A 7,310-nucleotide genomic window follows, 5' to 3' on the forward strand; every position below is an offset into this window, starting at 1 on the left:
TTAACTTCAGATGATTTCCCACTTCCAGAAACTTTGGAGGGCTGTTTTTGTTTTGTTTTGTTTTGTTTCCCTTCCGTCTCCAGATTCAAAATTAAGAGAAGGCGCTAACTCTGTGATTGTGGGCAGTTGTGTGGTTGGCCGCAACATTTGGAGCTTCGAGTTGAAAAAGATTTACGTGAATGTGTGGTTTAGGATTTTTTTTCCTCCCTGTTTTGTGATTGTTTCTGAGATTGAGATTTCTGTTTCTTTGCGAAATGGGCGAGTTTGGTTTTATCACTTGCAGGAATTTTTGTTCATTGAGAGGTGGCTATGGTACAGATTTCTTTATGCTCACACTTTGTTAGCATCAATATAAACTTGTGTAATCGAGTAAATCAAGTAAGAATGAATTCTAGTAAGCGTTATCTTGTATTCCTGATAAGTCTAAAGTTGTCATATGTTCGTCTTGTGTATACGTTCAAGTGAGTAGGTGTGGAAGAAAGCGCTATAAAAATTAACTACAAATGAAGGATTTTATTTTAATTCTCCGATTAACGGAGAACAGCACATTTCGGATACATTAATATCTGTTGAAAAAGGGGTTAATAATGCAATTTTGGGGTCAAATATTTTACCGCCTAAAGAGGGCTTAGGTATTACTATTTCAGAATAAGAATGAAGAAAAATAAACTTAATTACAGAACTCCCGGCTAAAAATATTGCGAATTGTGGTTACGTTTGCTGGGGCTTTTGGTTTTATTTTTCGGAATTTGGAGGTGTATGTTGTAGTTGCTTCGGATTTCTTAAGTACTATGTAATGGCAGAATTAAAGAAACTTGAAATAACTTCTGGGTAAAAGGTAAAAAGCTTGGAAACAAATCAGTCTGGTCGCTAGATCTTCGTGAGCAGAGTGTTGTAGGCAAAGGGCATTTTCAAGAGAATACATAGAATATATGGAAGTTCTTCCTTTCATTGTTTATCCTGACCTGTAATGGTTTAATATTACTTACTATTTGTCTAAACAGCTATACACTTTTCCAAAGCATTTCAAACATCCTTTCCACAAGTCAGTGCTTTTCAGAGTGCTTTAAGAAGTCAGCTTGAACTTCAAGATATTGTTATATCTTGAACATAACAATCTTATTTATAAATGCTGTTAACCCCTTAATAATTATTTTTCTTATTTCATATTTGTATAAATCAGCCAAAGGGAAGGGATACGTGGTCTGTCTCTGATTAGCCCATTCCCCTATCCCCCCAGCTCCAGGCTCACCTATCAATTCAGTAATTGGGATCCTAATATACAAAATATATAGTTAAAACCTAGACTATCATTCTCTTTCTTAATAAATACGTAGTCTGTTCCATGCATAAGTCAGTGCACAGTGATAAATTCCAAAAGGCTTTTTTTTTATTTGAAGTTTGTTCAAAATAAATGAGATACATTCCTTTTATTAGTATTTATTAATCTGGATGGCTAATTGCAACTGGGGATGTAATTACTGATTTCTGAGCTTGTGCTTTTGTAGCATAGAACCATGGGTGACTCCTATCCAAAATATCAGGTAAAAATTTAGGCAAAGAAAGGACGGGATTACTTTTTTTGCTTTTGTGGACCATTCTTTTGAGAATACGTGTGAGAAGACAGATTTTAGCCGATGTCATTAACCTGAACCTTAGATATAAAAAACAGGTCCGAACTGTTAATATCACCCAAGTGCCAGCAAATGTTTTTCAAACATACCGCTATAACTGAAGAGTTTGTGTAGAAGTAAAGATCTAGTCTGTTACTCTGTTAAATAGCATTGCCATTTTCTACAATTCTCAGGAATAACGGCTAGTCAGTGTACTGGCTAGCATACTGGAGTACATCCTTATGTTTTGAAAACACTGTAGTGGCAGACATCACTTGGATTTATCATTCAGACTCATGGAATGTGTTGCCCAAAGGGATTTTTCCCCTAACACAAGGATGAGATCTCTTTGCAGATACCTTCTATTTCTAAAGAAATGAAGTTTTCTGTAGAATGAGTAGAGCCCTCATTTAAAAGTTGTTCTTTGAGGCTATACTGCTGTAGCACCAGCTTAATTTGGACAGAAGTGTTCTGGTGCCCACCCATTTCATTCAGTGAACCTTTTTTTTTCTTTTTCAGTTAAGTACTTATGTTAGGCACTGAACTAGATGCTGATGATTCGAAGATGAATCCCATGTGATTTTTGCTTTCAAAATGCTTATAGTTTAATATGTTAAAAAGGTTTAGCAATCTGGAAATTTTCTAAAATCTTTGAAACAGAAGAAATGTATGGGATTTCGGAGTTAGTTTTGATGTTTGTCTCTACAGAAATGGAATGAATTTCACACACCCTTGTTCTTATCCTCTAATCTCTAAACTATATTCAAGTCTTAAAAAGATTTTTTAATCTACATTTTTTAGGGTTTATCAGTTTTGACAATACTTAACTGAATTATAACATTACTTTTGGGAATGTTCAGAGTAAAGTGGATCTGGACTCTGTCAATTTTTAGGGAATTCCCTTTGAGTCATTCTTGGACCTTGATTTCCTAATTGCCCATCCAGAATAGGTGTTTGTTTATTTGGATTCAAAATTTCCTTCCTGAAATACACTCTTCTCTTGGATTCTGATTTTCCCTCCTTGCTCTCTGGCTCTTCAGGCTTTTTTCCACCCTCCTCTTCTGCCTGATCTTTAATTGGTGGTCTTTCTCAAGTCTTGGTTCTTAGGCTTCCTCCCTTCTCACGCTAATCTACCTATTCTGTGGCTTCAGTTACCATATGTATTTTGAATACTCTCAAATTTTTATCTGTGGTTCAGACCCTTTTTCTGATCCCAGCTATCTGTTCAACTTCTCCACTTACATACTCAGAGGTACTTTGAATTGAGCTTTCCAGATTAAGCTCTTGTTTTTGGTACCAAACCTAGACCTTCTTCACTGTACCTATCCTGTTTTATTAGGTGGCTCTATCAACAGCTTACTGAGGCCAGACTCTTGCCATTTCTCTCTACCTCTGGTCTCCCCATCCTAGTTGAGGCCACCTTTTCCTAAGTCTATTATAGTCGATTCTAAATGATTTTTCACTCTTGTAAAATTTTTTTAAAAAGTAATATGAGATATTTAAGACAGCAGAAGTAATAATACTTCAATAAATATTTGTATTCCACCTTGCAGCTTAAGAAATAAAACATTACCAGTCCAGTTGAAATTGCCTGTGTTTCCCTGCCTGATTGCATGTTCCTTTCCATCTTCGTCGTAGGCTTCTTTACCAGAGGCATTGCCAACTTGAATTTATTATTCTTTTGAATTTCTTTATACATTTATTATATATGTGCACTTCCCAAGCCATATACAGCAAGTCCTCACTTAATGTCATCAGTAGGTTTTTGGAATCTACGACTTCAGGAGAAATGAAGTATAATGATACCAGTTTTACCATAGGCTAATTGATGTAAACAAGAGTTAAGTTCCTGCAGCATATTTGTAGTTGCTGATTGTACTGAAGTAACTTCTGACAAAGCTTTTGTTCTAATTAGAAGCCTTATTATTGGTTTTGTTTTGTTTTGTTTTGTTTTTGCATTATTGGTCTTATATACCAATACAGTGTTAAGTCCTTAGTAAATACTTACTGATGTAAACTCACTAATAGCTGTGGCTGATCAATCTTTAGTAGCTTATTTTAAAAAATTTTTCCTTTTTTTAAAATTTAAATATATTTATTTATTTAAATTAGTTTCAAGTTTTAGTAGTTTTAATAGACCAAAAAATACAATGATCACCTGTGGTATGGTATGGGGACACAATGGGGACCTTGCCTCCCAGGAAGATAAATACAGGCTTAGGCAGGCTATCAAATGGAATAAAGAAATTGAAGATTAGGTTATTTTCTTTGACATACTATACCTAGTTCTAATTTGAATATCTTCCCATTTGTTGGGCCAAGTGTCAGTATAATTAATTTCCCAACAAACCTGGATATATTATATAGTTAAACATTAAGACTGATATTGACAGTTTTGAACTTGAATATTTCACTTCGTTGACTTTTTAAAAATTGGTTTTTGGGGGTAGGTCATGTATTATGTAGTACAAACTCCTAAAGGTATAAAAGGATATCTAGTGAAAAGTAAGCCTTCCTTTATTCTCTTTTCATGCTCACTCATTTTCTTTTTCTGCCAAAGCAATTACAGTTTACCTTTTTTTTGTGAATTCTTCTAGAGCTATCCATACATTCAGTATTTACCCCATATATATACTTAAATGGTAGAATGCTATACACTCTATTCCACAGCCTGCATTTTCCACTAATATATCTTAGTTTCATATCGTTACAGATAGAGCTGTCTCCTTCTCTTTGACTACTAGATGTATTATAATTTGTTTACCCAGTGCCTTACTGATAGACTTTTAAATTGTTTCCAGCCTGTCATCAACAATGCTGCAGTGACTGTTCTTGTACATTATTTTATATGTCTGAGTATATTTGTTAGGTAAATATTGAGAATTGAAATTGCCAGGTCAAAAGAAAGGCACATTTTCAATTTTGATAGACAGTCCCACATTGTCTCATTGAAGCTATACCAGTTTACCCCACCACTTCCAGTAAAGAACAAAGAACGTCTCTTTTCTACACACCTTCCTTGTTAGTGGCTGGTATCAATTTTTTAATCCTTTCTAATTGGATAAATGAAAATATTATATTGGTGCAGTTTTAATTTGTAAATCTTTAATTACAAATGATATTGAATGTCTTTTTATATTAAAAATCGTTTCTGTTTCTTTTTCTGAGAACTGTCTCCATCTCCATTGCACATTTTTCTATTGAGTGGTCTTTATTATTGATCTGTCGGTGTTAGAAAAATTAGCCTTTTATTCTAAGAATTGCAAATTGTTTTAAGCATTTAGTATATCTTTTGAGTCGTCTACAGTATTTTTTTGCTTTTCAGAAATTATGTTAGCTGTCCAGAAAAATATCCATATTTCTTCTAACTTTTTAGGTTTTGTTTTTAATTTTAAATCTTTGATCCATTTGGAATTTTAAAGATCTAGCTTTATTTTTAATTTTTTCCAGATGGCTACTCAAAGTAGTTCAATATCATTCGTTGAATATTCCATATTTTTTCTGTTGGTTTGCAATGCCATCTTTTTCATACATTAGATTCCCATGTGTATTTGGATCTTCCAGACTTTCTATTCTATTCCATCAATCTGTTAATCTTTTTTGCCAGTTCCACCTTTGAAAATTATAGCTTTATGGTACATATGTAGAGGAGTTCGTATACCCTCGTTACTCTTTCAGACATTTTCCATTCATTCTGTTTATTTTTTCACATTGAATTTAGAATCAGTTTTCTACTTCCAAAGAAATTCTATTGGCATTTTTAGAAATCAAGATTGCATTACATTTTAGACTAATTTAGGGAAAACTGACATCTTATAATGGCTTTTGTATCCAAGAACATGGAATGCTTTAAGTCTTTAAAGCATTTGAAGCATTTAAGTCTTGTGTGTTCCTTGGTAGTATTTTCAAGTGTTTGTCATTTAAATCCTGTGCGTTTCTTGTTAGGCTTATTCCTGAGTATTTTATCTGTTTGTTGCTGTTTTACATGGGATTTTTTCTTCAGTTATATTTATGTTGCTTGTCTGTTGCTTTCAACTTTTTCAGTGACTTTCTGCATGGTCTTTAACACTAAACCCACATAGTATAGCAAAAAGATCATTAAGTCTTGAGTCGTATTGTAAGCTTTACAGCTAATCAGTTGTGTGATCTTATGCAAGTCATCATGATCTTTGACATCCTCTTCAGTAAAATAAGGATATTAATCTCATACCGTGGTATCAAACCGTGGGTCACTGAAGAAAGATAACTTTAGAATCCATGGAAGTTTATCTGCAAACTGTATAAGTAATGTCTTACTAATATGTGTAACCTTTTCAAATGTGTATGTAGGTGATATGATAAACTACAGATTTATTTTAAAACTTTACCAATTTATAGTAGTTGTATCTTTATGTGTTTTCTCCAAAGATAGATAATAAACATATAACCACTATTATATAAGGCTCCAGAGAAATCTTGTGATTTATATAAAGGACTTCAGACTCTAAAAGTTGGGCACTACTAGCCTAGCCCATCTCGGTTTCTTTGACAACTAATAGCGTGTGAACCTATGAAACTAAGTGTATTTGTGGAAGATTTGGATAATAAAGATGTTTGGATTTTTTTCTTAAGATAGTGATTTTTAAACTTATAATATCAGAAATGTTAGTTCTTGGGATCTTTTTAAAAGACTTGATTGACTAAGCCATCTAGATTTGTATAGAAAATGCTTTATTGAGAGAAGCAAGGTAGTACTTTCTGAAAGGGAATTTGGTGATTGTGTGACTAAATCAAATAGTTAACTTTGACTTCACATTTCAATTCTGTAGTAGATTCTCATGTTATTCATCATGAAAGCTTTGTATTATAGGTGGGGCAGTTCAAGCAGATGTGTACTTCTTAGATTCACTTGAAAAGGAAAGCTTTCTTTTAAGTTTGGAAAAAATTATTAGGAATTGGGGGAGAGTCTCAGTTCTTTTACTGGATTGTGTATTCTGTTATACTTGAGCTTGGAAAAGAAAAGAGGATGGAAAAATATGTTTATGATTTGAAGTATGTCCTAGGAGGAAAATTATATACATAGCTTGCAAAGCACTCTATTGATTTATTTTGATTACCAGTTAATTATGGTTACTAGTTTAATGGGAAATTTTAAGCAACTGTAGCATTTTGAACCCCAGATAGAATGCTCTTAATAGATGCTTTCTTTCCTACTGCTTTTTATTTTGCCTGAGAAAACTGGTTTTTTGCCTTCATTGGTTTGAAATTACATACATATCAACGTAGTTTCTCAAGAGAGGAAAATGGAGATGAGATCAGTGCTCAAAATAGTGGTCTTAGATTCCAGTTTAGCTAATCTTCAAAGCCTTAAAATAACAGATAATTTTGGTTTTAAAAAAATCCATCTAGGGTAATATATTAACATTTAGTGTTTTGGGAGATATATCTTTTGGATCTGTACTGAATCTCATGGGCATATTCTTATCCCAACAGAAGAATCCTTGATATGGAGGAGAGAAAATGAAGTGGCGTGATTAGGACAGGATGTATGAATTTTGTCATATTTTCACATGTCAAGTATAAACACTTAATAGAACTCACTTGTAATGGAGAATGGTAAGTTTTTGGCGACTGTTTAATAATCAGTTTTTCAAATAAAGGTAACTCCTTCTGAATACTCAGTATCAGACAAAATAGCCAGCAGGTAGCAATGACAAA

The 7,310-nt window shown here is 33.3% G+C and overlaps 1 protein-coding gene across 4 annotated transcripts in view; it reads left to right on the top strand.

The window, feature by feature from the left end:
• The window catches only part of GJC1 (gap junction protein gamma 1), a 30,711-nt gene that overhangs the window by 1,298 nt on the left and 22,103 nt on the right, over positions 1-7,310 (top strand). For 3 of the 4 annotated variants that reach the window (XM_023521545.1, XM_023521544.1, XM_011377132.2), the window contains exon 2: positions 7,086-7,208. The exons of the other annotated variant lie outside the window; for it this stretch is intronic. The gene's annotated coding sequence lies outside the window, so the exon portion shown is untranslated. The remainder of the gene's footprint in view (positions 1-7,085; positions 7,209-7,310) is intronic. 4 annotated transcript variants of the gene reach the window in all.

The sequence above is a fragment of the Pteropus vampyrus genome, unplaced genomic scaffold (genome assembly GCF_000151845.1).
Source record: "Pteropus vampyrus isolate Shadow unplaced genomic scaffold, Pvam_2.0 Scaffold306, whole genome shotgun sequence".
NCBI lineage: Eukaryota > Metazoa > Chordata > Mammalia > Chiroptera > Pteropodidae > Pteropus > Pteropus vampyrus.